Genomic DNA, 16,814 nt, shown 5'->3' with positions numbered 1-16,814 from the left:
GAACATGATAACATATCAAAATATTTATAATTGGCAATCCTACTGCAGCATTATTTACAATAACCAGGATATGGAAACAAGGTAAATGCCCAAAAACAGATGAATGGATCAAGAAGATGTGGTACATATATGTAAGGGAATACTACTCCATGATGAAAAAAGATAAACTCAAGCTATTTGTGGCAACGTGGATGAAGCTGGAAGGACTTATACTAAACAAAATAAATCAGAAAGAGAAAGGTACATACTGGACGGTTTCAATTACATGTGGAATACAGAGAAACCAAACAAAGGGTCAGATCATAGATCTGAAGAGGAGGAAGGAGGCTGAAGTTTAGGGGAAAGGGTGAGAACCAGAGGGGAAGAGCACACTGGACTATGACTAAGGCCACCAGAATGGGGATAAGGTGGAGTGGGAGCAAAGGGGAAATGGGGGTCTAATAGAGGATTGCTGGGGCTTTGGTGGAAGGTATAGTAAAATAACATCACATTGCAGAGGTGTAATTCAACATTTCCTAGATAAATATAACTTAAAAAAATTGCTAAGTCACAAATGTGCGTGTGTGTGAATATTAACTAGAAAAGTTCAAATTTCCCCAGGCTGTTGCTCCATATCACTGTTACCAATCAAGTGGCAATTTTGAAATAGGAGACTAAAAAAGGTAGAATACATATCAAAGTATTCTACAGAAGATAAAATAAATAGCCAGTATATCTCTAAGATTTTATCTTGAATTTCCTCTTAAATTTGGTAACAGTTTCTCAAAGGTACATGAGCCATATTTTTATTATGAGTCAGATTTTCATTCCATATGAATGTGAGAAAATGTAATGCAACTGCCATTGGCTCTCAACATCTACAAAGAATACCCAGAAACTTATTAATATAGTTTTAATCTCACAATATTGGGAAATGCTAATGCATTTAGAATAATGTTACACATGAAAGAGAACATCTTTTGCTGTTGATTTTCTGACTTCATATGAACAATCATATCAAATTAACTGTATAGAAAAAAACCCTTTGAGTGTTCGGATCTTTTCAGTTTTAGAAATATCTGAAGCTGAATAAGCTAATGCCCTAAAAATGGAAAAGCAAGGCCTTAACCTTAACCTAGGCTGAACAGTGCATTTACAGTACTCATTAAAATACACATTAGTGTTCTTGCACGGTGCATAGATTACTTGGCTTTATGTGGGCATGCTTTCCTTAAACCCTCTTTCAAGGATGGCAAATAAAAGACTCACAATCATAAAACAATATCCTGTGATTCCCCATCATAATAGTCTTCACACTTTTTACATCACTTTTTAGTTGTCTTTTTCACCAGATTATATGTTCATTGGGACAAGCACAAAGTTTTTTTTTTTTTTTGAGCACTATTTCCATATTACATATCACAATACTTGTTACATAGTTGGTATTTAACAAATATTTTAGAATGACTAAATTGAATATATCATGAAGCCAACAGAATGGTTTCTAAACCATACTGAGTCTCTTTATACTAAATCAAAAACTGAAAATGTTTCTTGAATATTAATTTACTACTCACATGCAGAGTTTCTCAAGGTGTGATTTAAGAGCTAACAATATAAAGCCATCTGGATTATTAATTAAAAATAGATACCCTAGAGTAAATATCTATAAACCCTACAGCAAATATCTTTTAATAACATCAGTTATTCTAGCACATAGGGCAAAAATCATAGCCTATTTAGAGAAGACACACACCAAACAATCAAAAATTTAACTGAATTATTCTAATGACTATTTCTTTTTTTCTCTCAGGTTTCTTACATAAATTGTTTTACCTAAATAAATAAACTGTGATAAAGCTTTAAAAAGAGGCACTATAGTCATTCTAAAATCTATAAATATTAACTAAGCATCAGAATCTACAATGAGGAGACATGATTTTTCTTTTCAAAAACCTGATGCAGTTTAATAATCGAAAGATCACAGGCTATAGAGAGACTCTAGAACAAACTGAAAGGTGTATGGAAGATGTATTTTAACAAAGCTCATGGGTGAAAAAAAAATTAGTTCACAATAGAGGGAAAAAAACAGCTCAATTATCAAGGATTTGAAAGGGGATTGTATCTACCTCAGGTAATGGAAAGTATCATTTCAGAAAAGTTCCAAATAATTTCCTCTTCAATAGAAGATATTTTATTATTGAATAGAAATACCCTTAATTAAAAGAGCAAAAAGGCACCATGGTTCAACAGAGCCAAAAGGCATATAATCTTTTCTGTTACAAATTTCAAAATAATGCTTTCTAAATAACACATTACATTAAAGGTTATCTTGAATATATTAATATAAGTCATAGTCACAAAATTAAATCTTGGGAATTTTAAGTAGTGGTAAATTTCATGCAAAAATTCACCAAAACCAGAAAACTCCACAATATTTTGTTGTTTAAAAACCATAACAATGAAGCATCATTGAGTCAAGAGACACTTCAGTCTCCAGCAGTGTTTATTGAATGACTGAGGAACTAAGGAGAGCCCAACAATTCTCTAATCAGTACTGAAGCAATATGCCCAATGACTGTTCATTTTAATATCATTAAATTTCAGCAGATTTAATTTATATTTCAATCACCTCTGCACCTATCTTTCTTAGCCAATGGCTTCCATACCTGGAAAGATACAAAAAAATTAAGCTAAGGTGAAGAAATAAAGTTAATAATCTAATGCTTGGAAATACAGGAAATTAGTTTGGGCTTTCTGTGTTGTTGCTACTGTCTTGATTTTATATAGTGCCACTATACTCATTATTAGAGTGAGAACATCTAATTCAGCTTCAGCAGTTTCTTTGTTTTGATGATCTGATGGTGCCTGGTTAATGATATGCTGTTAGATATATCCTAACTGGTAATGCAGCAACTCCTGGGGAGAAAGCAATGAAACATTATACTCTGCAGTTCTGGTGAAAGAGACACTGTAAGCTGCACTGCATGTTTCCATCAGGGGTTGAAATTACAAAAATAATTTTATGTCTTTAAAGTTTCCAATAAATTGTGAAACTTTGACATTGGTGAACATGTTTAAAATGCTACAGGAAGAAAACGCATCTCAAAACAAAACTGATACCAATGGATTGATCTCATCTATATAAAGAACACAAAAATCGTTGGAGTTATTTGAGTTTACTCAATCATTTCTTCAAGACAAAATAAGTCTAAACTTTTGAATTACAAAATTCAAGGTGAAAGCAGATAACAAGCCATCAGGCAGTAGAACACACGTATCTCACAGGCTAGCAATTTGTTCAGGCCTCAATTCCTCAAATCTAAGGTCAAATCAACCTGGTTTTCAAACCTCTTACACACTCACAAGAATCTACCACTCTATTCTCATCAACAATCTAATTGTGTCCCAAACATTTTCTAAAATTTTACCTCCATCTCTTTGTTCTTATAATTCAGCACACTTGAATGGCATCTACCCTTAAAGACACAATTAATATTCTAGTCCCACTCTGCAGCTGTATGGTAGTGATTTGGTTCTTTCCACTTAATTCTGGTAAAAAACCACTTTTTCTACTTTCCATTTGATAAAACCAAATAAGGAGTTAATGATAGAAACAAGTGGTAAAGGACCAATCTAATTGCATTGCCCTTCAACTCAGTTAAACTTTATAATAACCTTAAGATATAGGCACTTTTAGTATCCTTCCCCATTTTATACATGAGCTAGTGAAAGAGAGAGGTTATGTTACTTTTTCTGGGTCAAAAAACTCCTAAGTTGTTAAAATCAGGAATCAAATCCAAGGAGTTTGGACTCCAAACTATGATCTAAAATTCTAATTGACATTGCATTGGTGTATTATTTTATAGCAACTATAATTTTACAACTAGATATTATTTCCCAAGCTGTGGATTGAGTATATCATTGGTTGAACATTACATGGTTTTAGAGAGCACTTGGCATGCTCTATAGTCAACAAATTATTTTGATTGAGCAACAAAATACCTATGAATTGGAAGGAGCATATTAAATTTGTGTAAAAATATGTCCCCGCCAAAGTGTAAATATAGAACTATATTTTATTAACAACTATATTTTATTAACAACAGCATTTTAATGTTAGGTTTATAATGATTATTTTAAATTCAGCCATTGTAGGGTAAAGGATTTTTAGGCTTTTCTGCCCTCGCCATGCCTGATCAGGCACCTGCATTTGTTACATTGTTATAAGTTGTATTGTTTACTCCTATGGTCCTGTGAGCCATTGCTGCAGTATTGATATATTTGCCAAGAGAAGCAGAGGCAGGAGAAAGAACAGGAGAGAAAAAAATGAGAAAGAAGGCCAGAGAGCCCAGAGTGAGGACTTGCAGGGGGCTTGGAGGCCTGGAGGCCTCCTGGCTGCCCCCCCAACCCCTACCTGCTATGTATCTGTTTGCCACACTACATGTAAAAGATCAATAAAAGCCTGATAAAGCCACCCAGGGCTTCAGGACTCTCCTTTACCCGCAAGTCTGCTCAAATCATAGAAACCCTGCTCTGTGCCCATCCTACCCCAACAGCCATAAATGTAATATAAGCAAAAAGCATTTAATATATTCATCTTACTTGAAGGACACATTAATAAGTGTTTAGAGTATAAGGTATACTATACAGTGCAATTTTCAAAGTTATTCATACCATATTTTTTAAAGGTCTATATTAATTTTCATTGAAGTCATTTCCAAGAGCTATAAAAATGAGATCTAATGAGCATCCAAATAATGCAAGCAATAGAATATGCCAATGATAGCAATAATAACCACTCTTAAATTTAGGGGGGGTGGAGAATTACTCAACACCACTCTAAATTAGTTATAGTATATGTATATAGCATCAACAAAGCTATACTAGGTATATATTTTACAAATAAATTGTTCTTTAGATAATACATGAAAAAATAAGCTCACCTCATATATTCTTTCAGTGGTTCTATAAAATGCCTCAAATGACCTTCCCTTTGAACTTCCAAATTCTATTTTTAAAGGATGCAATACAGGTAATACTGTTTAGCTGATTTCCTTTTACATTCTAAATTTACATGAGACTTTTTCCTTTTATATCATTTGACAAAAGTTACAACTTTTGTCAGTGAGCAAGAAAGAAAAATATCTATGCAAAGCACATTAAAAGAGTAAAAACGATGGCTCTATTATAGTAAAGATAGAGCAGAAGAGATTTCACTTAAAAGATCACCATAGAAATCTAAAATAATTTTTAAGGAATATTATTATTGAGTACTAAATGTTAAGTATAATGTTAGAATAGAAGTTCCTTAACCTCAGTGCTATAACTTTCACATCTGTTAAAGGAACACCTTGAACTGATTGACTTCTAGCATCCTAGCTCTTGTAACTCAACATTTTAACTTACATTTCTGATTGTTGCTTTCTAATTTCATTTGCATTATCTTAACCCTATAAAAAAGAAAAGAAAAAAATATAGGGGAAACCAAGATTATAGATATAACAATATGCTTTTAATTTTTAGGATATTTCTACCTCCTCCATCCAAAAAAAATATATATGTGTGTGTGTGTGTGTGTGTATATATATATATATATATATATATATATATATATATATGAAAGAACAGAATGTTTTGGAGCAATTAAGATACTATGTGTTCTCCATTTATATTGCTTTTACAAATCTAGTTTCATGCCTCAGTCCCACACACAGCTGATTAGATTTATAAGCATCACTTCAGCATGTGTTCTTGTAATAATTATTCTACCAGAAGACAGGACATGGGCCTTTTTTGACCGGTAAACTTCTAAAAGATAGCACAAATGGAGGTTTTATATTTTACGCCTGCAGTGTAAAGCTAACATAACTTGAGAATATATTGTTGAAAGCACCAAGGAACCTGACATTTTATTCTATACCTCTCTGTCTAACCAAAGACTACATTAAAAAAAAAAATGAATTTGAATGATTTTACTCTCTTTATTTGAAAATAGGGTACTGAAAAATGATTGTATCTGGATGTGGTAAGAAAACAGCAAAGAGAAGGAAATACTAGTATGTTTCAGAAAATTATTTTTATGAGATTTAAAAAGGAAAGGTATTATGCAAATCCTCATTCTCTTAAAACTTTTGTCACTGATTTTAAGAGCCATCAGTAGACAAAATATTATTACTATGTTGTTTGTCTAATGGTGATTTTCTTTTTTCCCCTTTTATGCTGTTTTTATTAACTCCTACTGTATGGAATAGCTCTCCCTTCTCCATTGGTATAGATTGAATGTTTGTATCTCACCACTGCCTTCCCCCACCCCATCCACCAGATTCATTTGTTAAAGTGTTTGGAGGTGAAGCATAGAGGATGTAATTAGGCTTAGATGAGGTCCTTCTAAGAGGGGTACCCTAATTATAGTATTGCCCTTATAAAAGGAAAAGACTTAAACACATTTAATCTGTTTCGCATGTGAGAATATAGCAAGACAACAACCATGCACAAGTCAAGAAGGGGGCTCTCATCAGAATCAAAACATGTTGACACTCTGATATTCAACTTCCTGGCATCTTGCATTGCTAGAAATAAATTTCTGTTATTTAAGTAAGACAGTCTAGTCTATTTTGTAATAATTGTCCAAGCTAACAAAACATCCATCTTGAATAATATTAGCATATTTTATCTGTATAAATGAAGGGATATGTATTAAATTTCTACGGGGTAAATCTCCAAAAGTATTATTTATTTTGTTGTTCAAAGTGTTTGATCAGGGCCTCCCTGGTGGTGCAAGGGGTTAAGCACCATACTGTGAAGCAACCCACAGCCTCTGCAGCACAAGTTCAATCCCCGGCAGGCCAGGGAGCTACCCACATGGCGAAGCAGACCTCTCCTGTCCCACCCGCTGGTCCCCTAGCAGTGTGTTTCAGTCAGTCTGCCTGTTCTGTTCCCCACTCTGTCTCTGGTGAATCCTCTCACCCCCGGCATCTCTAGCTGTACCCTAGCTCTTGTATGCATGAATAAATAAATCTTTTAAAAAAATTGTTTGATCACGAAGAGTTTCTTCTGGTTGACTTCTGTTTTTTGATAATCACCATCTTTTTTGTTTAATTTTTTAAAATGTCTCAACTTACAATGTTTCAGTTCATTATATATATATCATGCTCCATCTAGTAACAACTGTTTTCCAAGGAGACCTTGTATTCTTTTATTCCAGAATGTTATTTAGAAACTAGCACCTGTGATTCATATCATCTTGAAATATTTTCCCAAGAATATTTATTAACTAAAAAGGAAAGACAGACATTCTGTATAATGGGAAGTCCTCACAGATGTTTGCTTTACCAAGAAGGCAGGTCAGTATCACAAGTAAGGAGGCATAGTGACACCATAAGTCCCTTGAGAAAATGCACTGAGAATACAGCATCATTTCAGTGTTATCAAAAAATGCACCACTTCACTCTAATGTAGGAAGAAAATCAAGCAAATCCAAAATAAGGTAACTTCTACAAAATAAATTCAAACATGCCAAGTTCATGAAGGAAAAGGAAATTTTTCAAACTGAAAATCCTACTTAAAATAACAACTAAATGCAATGGGGGTTCACAGGACCAAAAAAAAAACATCATGGGAAACATTGATGGCATTCAATAAATATATAGTTAAGAGTATAGCCATCACCAGGAAAAAGAATAACTATAAGAAAGAAAATATCAAAATCGACAAACAACTATGAACCAGAGACACTCTATGGCAGGTGGGGGGCGGGTCAAAATAAGGGGGTTGTAATTGTATGGGGAATATAAAAAATAAAATTTAACTAAAAAAATAAAATATGTGTTCACATATTAAAAAAAAAAAAAGAGTATAACCAGGGGCCTCCCCTGGTGGCGCAGCGGTTGAGCGCTGGGTTGCGAAGCTGCCCGCAGCCTCTGCAGCACCAGTTTGATCCCCGGCCACCAGGCGAGGGTCCCACATGGCGCGCAGACCACTCCTGCTGCCCGCTGCTCCCCTCAGCAGTGTACTTCGGTCCTTCTGCCTGTTCTGCTCCCCGCTCTGGCTCTGGTGAATTCTCTCACCCTCCTGCACTTCTGACTGTAGCCAGTGCTTGTATAAATAAATAAATAAATCTTTAAAAAAAGATTTAAAAAAAATACATAAAAAGTATAACCAGTAGTATAATCACCAATAGTGTGACCATGTTAATTCCCATGTTTTGAAAGTTGCACTGTACATTAATTATCTAATATTGACACAATGAACATTAAAGGAAATGGGTTGAGACCTATAAAGGAACTGGATCCTGTTTTTGCAACTGTTCAACAAGCCTAAACTTAGTTCAAATTTTTTAAAAAGTAAATAAATAAATAACTCATCATATTAATAAGATAAAGCTATTTCTATTTTATTATCTACTTCCTTTTACAACTAAGGGAAAGATGGAGAAAATACTAATGGATGAACGTCACAAAGGAAAGCTTCAATCTATACCCAAATATTATAAAAATGTATTTTCCCACCAAACATATGCTTTGACCTTTAAAATTCTGAAAACATAATCTCTAAAACTAATGTTTTCATTCTAAAATTTTGGCATATTTGAATTTTTATATTTAAGTCAAATTATTTTAAGCAATTATAAAAGTGAAACAACTAGTCATATGACAGCCTTGAAAAAGTACAACAAATAACAACAGTACAGAAATATAAAAATTCTAGTGGCTTAGCTCCAAAATAAAGTTTAATTAATTGGTGTATTTTCTGTGAAATATTCTTCTGGATATAATATTAACTTTTTTTGCCAGGGACTATGGTACATTGCAAAAATGGCCACAATGGCCACAATTCTTCACTCCTTTCTTGCTTCACACACTTTGCAATTCATCCCCATAGCTACCGCCTTCAAGATGGGAGTAGTGGAATCTATTTCACAGTACTGAAATGTGGCCTGGTTTTCTGAATTGCTTTGACCAAAGAACTGTTGGCTCAACAATGTGGTAGTTCCAAGATGCTTGTATACCTCTTACTTTCAAACCCCATCACTACTATAAGAACAAACCTGTGCTGGCCTATTGGAGGATATGCCATCACATGGACAAGAGCCCAGTTGTCCCAGATGAGGCCACCTTAGAACAAACGTCAATCAACCACCAGACCCTGAATGAGCAGAATCACCTAACTCATCAACATGACTGATTGCATATGCACAAAGGAATCTGTCTGAGCTTCAGGCTTGTGAGCAATAATTATTATTTCAAATGTGTAAGTGTAGGGTGGTTACTTATGCAATAAATATGTTTACTATGATTAATAGCTAGCTGATACAAAGATTTATTTTTCTCAATGTGCACAAAAGGAAAATGAGGTGCAGAAAGTTAAGTAAATACCTCAAGTTTCCACCAAGATTAAGTGCAACATTACAATCCCAGATCTGACTTCAAAAAGTCTACTTTCCATTACATGTTAATGTCTATCAAAATTTGGTAAGTGGGACTCCCTGGTGGCTCAAGGGGTTAAGCACCACACTATGAAGCAATCCACAGCATCTGCAGCATGAGTTCAATGCCCGGCCTGCCACGGAGAAACCCATATGGCTCAGGAGACCTCTCCTGCCTCGCCCGCTGCTCCCCTCAGCAGTGTACTTCGGTCAATCTGCCTGTTCTGTTCCCTGCTCTGTCTCTGGTGAATCCTCTCACCCCCCACATCTCTGGCCTGTATGTCAGCTCTTGCATGCATAAATAAATAAATCTTTAAAAAAAATCTAATAAGCATGTTCCTATTTTCATTATATCTGTAAGCTTTCTAAGTACTTTCTCTAGGCTCAACTTATAGCATTATTAGACCAAATTACAAGTGAATAATCTATTCTGAATAACTACACAATTAATACTGTTCTGATTAAATAGATATTTATTATACTTGATCTACTTTCATAATCATCCCACTTTTTAAAAATGAAATAAAATATGCTACATAGTAAAAGTTACTAAGCATTACAATGGATGCTTTCAAAATATGCTTCTTTATATTTGTCAATTTTCATATTTCATTTTTCTCATAAGTATTTAACATAGATTTTTCAGTATGAACATAATGACATAAACATTCTTGAAGATATTTGACATTAATTTTATTTCCAATTTTAAAATATACAGAGTAAATGATCAGTTAGTCTTAGCAAATTGTAGTAAAAATTCTGTAAAATCTTTATAGACAAATATCTTTGAAATCAACTTGCAGTTGATGCTTTCATTTATTTTCACTTTCCTAAAGTTGATGGATCAAAAACAGTAATAAATAGATCTAAAACAAGTACAAGTAAACTGAAGAACAACTTACTTTTAGTTAGGTCATAAAGTAAAAGTTCCAAGCAGTTAATCTTACTTGATTTAGGGAAATAATTTTCAAGTACTTAGTGAACAACTTGAATGGACAAAATTGTTTAACACCCTATACTGGAGGTCTTCAAGTGAACTAAATAAGCTCATGAAACTAAATCCATGGATAACATTTTCTGGCTCACACGTTGCCACAATTAAGGAACATCTTAAAGAATCAAAGTTATAGTTACACTGCATGTATATTGCTTCAAGACATTGTTAATTGTCATGGAATTAAAGTTGTCACTGAGTAGTTTTCTTGAAATGTATAATGTAATTTAATACAGTAATCATGCAGTTATCTTATCATTGGTTATATATATATATCTTTTTATCAATAGGTTCTAAGGTTCTTAACTAAATTCATGAACAGGTAAGAAATGGAAATGAAGAAGCATTTAATAAATGCAGAAGTAACTTATTTTTAATAGACCCTATGAAAACTCAATCTTCTGCATTCTATTTATGGACTGATATTAATATACACTTTGGGAACTGGAATTAATTGTTGAAACAAAATTACGTCAAATTCTTAATTTTAAAGAGCTCATGTCATGTAACAAAATTTCAAATGAGAATTACTGTCTGAAACACTAAAACCACAGACATAAGAGAGATGGTGAGCAAGCAGAAATATTACTAGAAACATCATACACTAAAATTAATACAGCTACATATTAGCTTTTTATATATTTTGTATTTTCAATCTCCCTGATTTAATTAACTATAATAAATAAAATAAACCACAAATACGTGAAGTTGAGGCTGCATCAAATGTTAGCTTATTTTTTCTAAAATTGTTAAAATATTACATATTTATTTAATTTTTAATCTATTCAAATTATTGACCTATTTTGTTTTCCTTCCTACTACTCAATTAAATGAATTGAATGCAATTTTCTTAAATAAAATACATCTTGAACATCTGACATAGCAGTCCTCAGACCAGACTGCTTTGGTTCAAAAGCTGAGTCTGTTACTCATGATAACTCTGTGAAGTGTCTGTATTAAAATTAGCAAAGCTAAGGTAGACAGTTACTTAACCTTCTAATGTCAAACTCTGTTAATTGAGTCTGCCTGTTTCCAAAGCTTGGCTCTCAGTCACTAAGCCCCTAACATGGATCATCTCAATCACTACTTGAATGAGCTTTATCAGCAGCACTACACAGAAGACAATGTGACACCCTTTCTGCTACCACCCTCAACATATACCCCTCAACAACCATACTAACTCACATGAAATAACCCATCCAACTCACTGCAATAAATTTTTCTTAACTTTAGGACTAGTCCATTCAAATTTGTAAACATTTTAATAACTGGGTAGCAAATATCAGGTTTCTAATATTGTTTTTTTTTATATAGAAAACTCAGAACTGATAGAAATTATCAGTCCACAAGTGATGGTTTATAAAGCTAAATTATAGCCGTATTTCTATTATAAGTCCATCAGTTAAGCAATTAAATTTAACTCCCTTATCTTTTGCCATCCCAAACATTCCAAAAAAAAAGAAAAGAAAATTTGCTAAGCCCCAAACATATTATTAAAACTCAAACACAAAAATATCCAAGAGTGGAGAATTGTGGAATTAGATTATATATAGTAAAGTTTATTCTTACTTTTTCACTAAATTCAAAGCCCTTGTCTTTTAGCTACAAAGACTTAGCCTTTCTGTCTGCAAACTCCTGCAGACTATGATATCGATCCTTCAAGTATTCCATCTTCTTTTATCAATGTAATGGACATATATTAGCATTGGTTGTGCACCATGATGATTTGGTATTTGTACACATTGTAAAATGATCACCAAAATAAACCTAGTTATCATGCATCACCATACATAGTTACAAACATTTTTCTTATTAATTTTTGTGGAGAGAACATTTACTCTTTCAGTGAATTTAAAATATGCCACAGAGCGTTATTAACTATGTGATTCAGCAATTTCACTTCTGGGTATTTATACAAAAAAGCAAAACCACCAATTCAAAAAGATATATGTACCCCTATGTTCATTTAGCATTATTTACAAAAGTCAAGATATGGAAACAACCTAAGCATCCATTATGGGGTGAATGGCTAGAGAATACACATACTAACACACACAACACACAACACATACCACACAGGAATATTACCTGGTGATTAAAAAAAAGAACAAAACATTCCCATTTAACAACATGGCAAGATCAAACTTGAGGGGAGTGCCTTGTGCTAAGGAAATATTAGACAGAGAAAGACAAATACCCTCAGATTTCACTTAAATGTGGAATATGTAGAAAACAAAAAATGATTCCAAAACAAAGCAAGCTCATAGATACAGGGAACAGACTGGTAGTTGCCAGAATGGAGGGGAGCTGAGGGAGGATGAAATGTTTGAAGAGGTCAAAAGACACAAAGTCCAAGTGAAAAAATAAATAAGTTATGGTGGTGTCGTGTACAGATTGATTATAGGTGAATTTATCTTTAATAATACTACTTTTTAAAATGTTCTTTTGAAATTTATTATAACAAACATCACCTGTATGAGAAAAATTCCCTTTCTAAAAAAATGTCTATGCTAAGAAAGGAATCTACTTTTACTTAATATCTATTCTTTTTTTTTTTTTTTTTTTTTTATTTATTTGTTTGTTTGTTCGTTTGTTTCGTTTATACATGCACTGGGTACAGTCAGAAGCGCGGGAGGGTGAGAGAATTCACTAGAGCCAGAGCGGGGAGCAGAGCAGGCAGAAGGACCGAAGTACACTGCTGAGGGGAGCAGCGGGCGGCAGGAGAGGTCTGCGCGCCATGTGGGACCCTCCTCTGGTGGCCGGGGAGCAGCCGGGGATCGAACCAGCGCTGCAGAGGCTGCGGGCAGCTTCGCAACCCAGCACTCAACCGCTGCGCCACCGGGGAGGCCCTTAATATCTATTCTAACTAATGGATTATGCTTGATACTTTACACATTATAACCTTTTATAATCTTAAAAACAATATTATTAGCCTGATTTCACCTACAGAAAGGCCCCGAAAAGTCACTTTTTAAAGTCTCATGACTAGCACCATTCAACCTATCAGATATTCAGATCTATTTACCAAGTTCTTGCCCTTCATATCACACCAAATTTTCATTAACTAATGTATTTTTATGCAATAACATATAAAATCATAAAAGTTGAACCTGCATATTAAATATGAAATGCATTGCTTACTGAAATAATAGTTTTGAATATTCTAGAAATTTGCTTTCCTCTGTCTTCTAGAAATTTGCTTTCCTCTGTCTTGGCTTCATGAATCAAATGCTTTAGTTCAACTCTCCCAACTTAGAACAGACTAACAATTTCTAGTTATTATTATGTATGATATTAAGAATAGTAATAATTTTCAAATTATGACATATGAAAATTTGTATTCTTCATTAACAGGTACAAAAGGAACATTCAGTTGATTAGAAGATATAGGGAAAAAGCTGGAAAAGGAAAAGATTATTTATTGAGTACCAGTTATGGGGTAGTATAGTATTTCCTTTGGCATTGTCTTCAAATGAGGGAAATGATATTCTGTATTTTCAGATGAGAATACATATTTGAGAAAAATTAACTGACTTTACAGGGGCATAACTGGTGAGTGACTTTATTTGGAGGCAACCATTCCAGAGCCCACTATAAGCTAGAGCTTCTATCCCAGGGTAGATAACCTGTGAAAGTGTGTTACTCCTCCACAGATTCCCCAGGCATGGAACTCAAGTAGTATTGTGAAGTAGAGGTTACAGGCAAACATGTTTTTTTCTCTTTAGTATATTCAGAGTAAAGCCATTTTTTCTTTTTTTTTTTTTTAAGGAAAGAATTTTTTTTTTTTTTAAATAGAGGCATGTTTTTATTTATTTGTTTGTTTGGTTGGTTTTTTTTTGTTTTTGTTTTTACACGCACTGGGTACAGTCAGAAGCGCGGGTGGGTGAGAGAATTCACCAGAGCCAGAGCAGGGAGCAGAGCAGGCAGAAGGACCGAAGTACACTGCTGAGGGGAGCAGCAGGCGGCAGTAGAGGTTCGGCGCGCCATGTGGGACCCTCCTCCAGTGGCCGGGGAGCAGCCGGGCATCGAACCGGCGCTGCAGAGGCCGCGGGCAGCTTTGCAACCCAGCACTCAACCGCTGCGCCACCGGGGAGGCCCTAAAGCCATTTTTTAAACTGGTGTTTTTGAGCATTGTATGCAGAGGAAGATAGTGAGGGATGATCCTGTGATATCTGAATAATTCCGCAGAACTCTTGCAGGTAAAATATATATCAGCAAATATTGACAGCAAGACTAGTTTAACTTAAGGCAAGTCTAGAAATTCATAATGTTCTGTGGTAATGTACTGAATGGTAACCCAAGTTGAAAATAGTTTATGGGGAAAGTTTTACCAAAACTCATTTCAAACCAATAAGTTATGATACTATATTTTATCTGATTTTTTACATCATTGTTTACAGTATATATTGCTGGATACTTTAAAAGTGAAGAGGTAGCCAATGGCAATCATAAAGCACCATCAACTGGAAGATGGGTACAAATGTCTGCGATATTAAAATATGAAATGCATGTATCTTAGAAACCATGAAATATCATAGATATTATTAATGTATTTTAATTTCAAAATAAACTGGGATACTGTGACAGCAAACACAATGAGTAGATTATCATGTATGAACCATTAGACACTAATTTCAAATATTTTTATAAATAACTCTGTCAGCAGAGTGATGAGAGATTAATGATGACAACACCACAAGAAAGCCCCAGGGAATAGCAACAAGAGAAGAATATCAATACATAATTGTAGATTTGTGCTGACTCTAGACCACTGCCAAAAAATTAACCTCATCAATTTTATTATTATCTAAATATTTTCTATCATGAGTCTCATTCTTAAAAACATTTTTGGGCATGAAGTTGCATAAAATTAACAAGGGGACAAAAGACTGTAAGAACTAGAAAAGAAGGGTTGACTATGATTTTTGTATTAAATTGCTCAAAAGAAACAAATCAGATCAACAGCAAACACATCATTTAGTTGACTTCCCCACATTTTGGTTACCTAGGATTCCAAGGAAACGCTTAGCTATTGCAGCCTAAGGGCATCCGCGTATTGACAATTTACAGAAGTTTTCTTCACCTAATTTGTTCTGCTATTCCTAAGGAGGGGGAAAAAAAAAAACGTTACCTTAGCAACTGCAAGGTTACATTTTATCTTGAAGCTGCAGAGCTTTTTTGAAAAAAAGTGCATCCCTGCTGACTTTCCATCCTCCCTCGTTGGGTGATGGTTTAATAGTCAGGTTGAAAAACATGCAAACACTTATATCTTCCTGCTGCCCCGCCCTCAGCGACAGCATTTTGCACTAATTTTCTTTTCTTTTCTTTCATGGGAAATGATGGAATTACCAATATCAAATATGGATATAAAGAGATTGTCAGAGAGGCTACAGAGGGTGTAGTTCATCACAGCTGACCTTCGTTATTTCTGTGAGACGAGAAATTGTTGGACAATTGGCGAGTGTTATAACTGGAAAATAAACATCCTGTCAAGTGTCAGTGGCAAGAAAGTCAATTTCCAGCCCTAATAGAAGATAGCTGTAACCCTTACTGCAAAAGAATGGATTTCTCAGAAACTCCTAAGATAAAAAAAAAAAAAAAAAAAAAAAACACATTTTAACAATTTAATTTGAAAATCACTCTAAAGGCTGTGATTTTTACCACTCACATACTTGAGGCTACATCGTAAAGGGCACTTGTCAGATCCTTGCACGTGACTTCAGCGATGCCTGAGGTATGACTGACTTGAAAAAGAACTCAAGAATAAGGGAAACAGATAGGAAAGGAAAATACAAGAATGTATTTTTGGGACTCCTTTTCCTTAAAGTAACTGAATCTCAAATTGAAGTAACTCAATAAAAAGGATTTATTTCAAATTCTTGAAACCTTGGCTTTCCCAAGCTCCCAGCTCCCCAAGACCAGGAGAAGGCTCTGTCTGGCTCCCCTCTCCATGCACAGCGACCAGAATCCTTCTCCAGGAAATGAGTTGAGCAATCTTACCAGCCACCATTTTTGTTTCCTATCTCAGTGATCCCTTCTTTTCATTACCTGATACCTATTGTCATGAGTGCTGATATTTCATATTCTGTGTACAATTTTTATCTCTGAGCAGGTGGGTAAATCACTCACTACTCTTGAATGTTAACCAGAAGCACAAGTCTTTTCTCTCTCCCAACATTTACTTCCACAGAATTGACTGCCCAAGCTTTAGCTCTGTTTTCCTTTTTAGAGTCACCATGTCCAAACAATACTGACAACACAATTAACAAGAACTGAGCCACACATCTAACCCATGGATCAATTTACTCTATTGCCAACTTCAGTGAAAAGAAAGTAAAACTATTTGCCAGCAACCAAAAAAACTAATGGCTATCAGAATCCACTTCAGAAAACACACTTCCTTTGTACAATGTT

The 16,814-nt window shown here is 34.4% G+C and overlaps 1 protein-coding gene and 1 long non-coding RNA gene across 8 annotated transcripts in view; one reads left to right on the top strand and one right to left on the bottom strand.

Moving 5' to 3' along the window:
• NAALADL2 (N-acetylated alpha-linked acidic dipeptidase like 2) overlaps window positions 1-16,814 on the bottom strand; it is a 1,155,955-nt gene that overhangs the window by 798,108 nt on the left and 341,033 nt on the right. Inside the window, exon 1 of one of the 7 annotated variants that reach the window (XM_054700378.1) lies at window positions 15,406-15,424. The exons of the other annotated variants lie outside the window; for them this stretch is intronic. The gene's annotated coding sequence lies outside the window, so the exon portion shown is untranslated. Of the gene's footprint in view, window positions 1-15,405; window positions 15,425-16,814 lie in introns of those variants that run through there. 7 annotated transcript variants of the gene reach the window in all.
• Window positions 1-16,814, top strand: part of LOC129146721 (uncharacterized) — a 73,138-nt gene that overhangs the window by 54,329 nt on the left and 1,995 nt on the right. The gene's annotated exons all lie outside the window — the stretch shown is intronic.

Source organism: Talpa occidentalis, unplaced genomic scaffold (assembly GCF_014898055.3).
Source record: "Talpa occidentalis isolate TD23 unplaced genomic scaffold, MPIMG_talOcc4v2.1 talOcc4.4, whole genome shotgun sequence".
Classification (NCBI taxonomy): domain Eukaryota; kingdom Metazoa; phylum Chordata; class Mammalia; order Eulipotyphla; family Talpidae; genus Talpa; species Talpa occidentalis.
The sequence above is the reverse complement of the archived record's forward strand: the minus strand, read 5'-3'. Positions and strand labels throughout refer to the sequence as shown.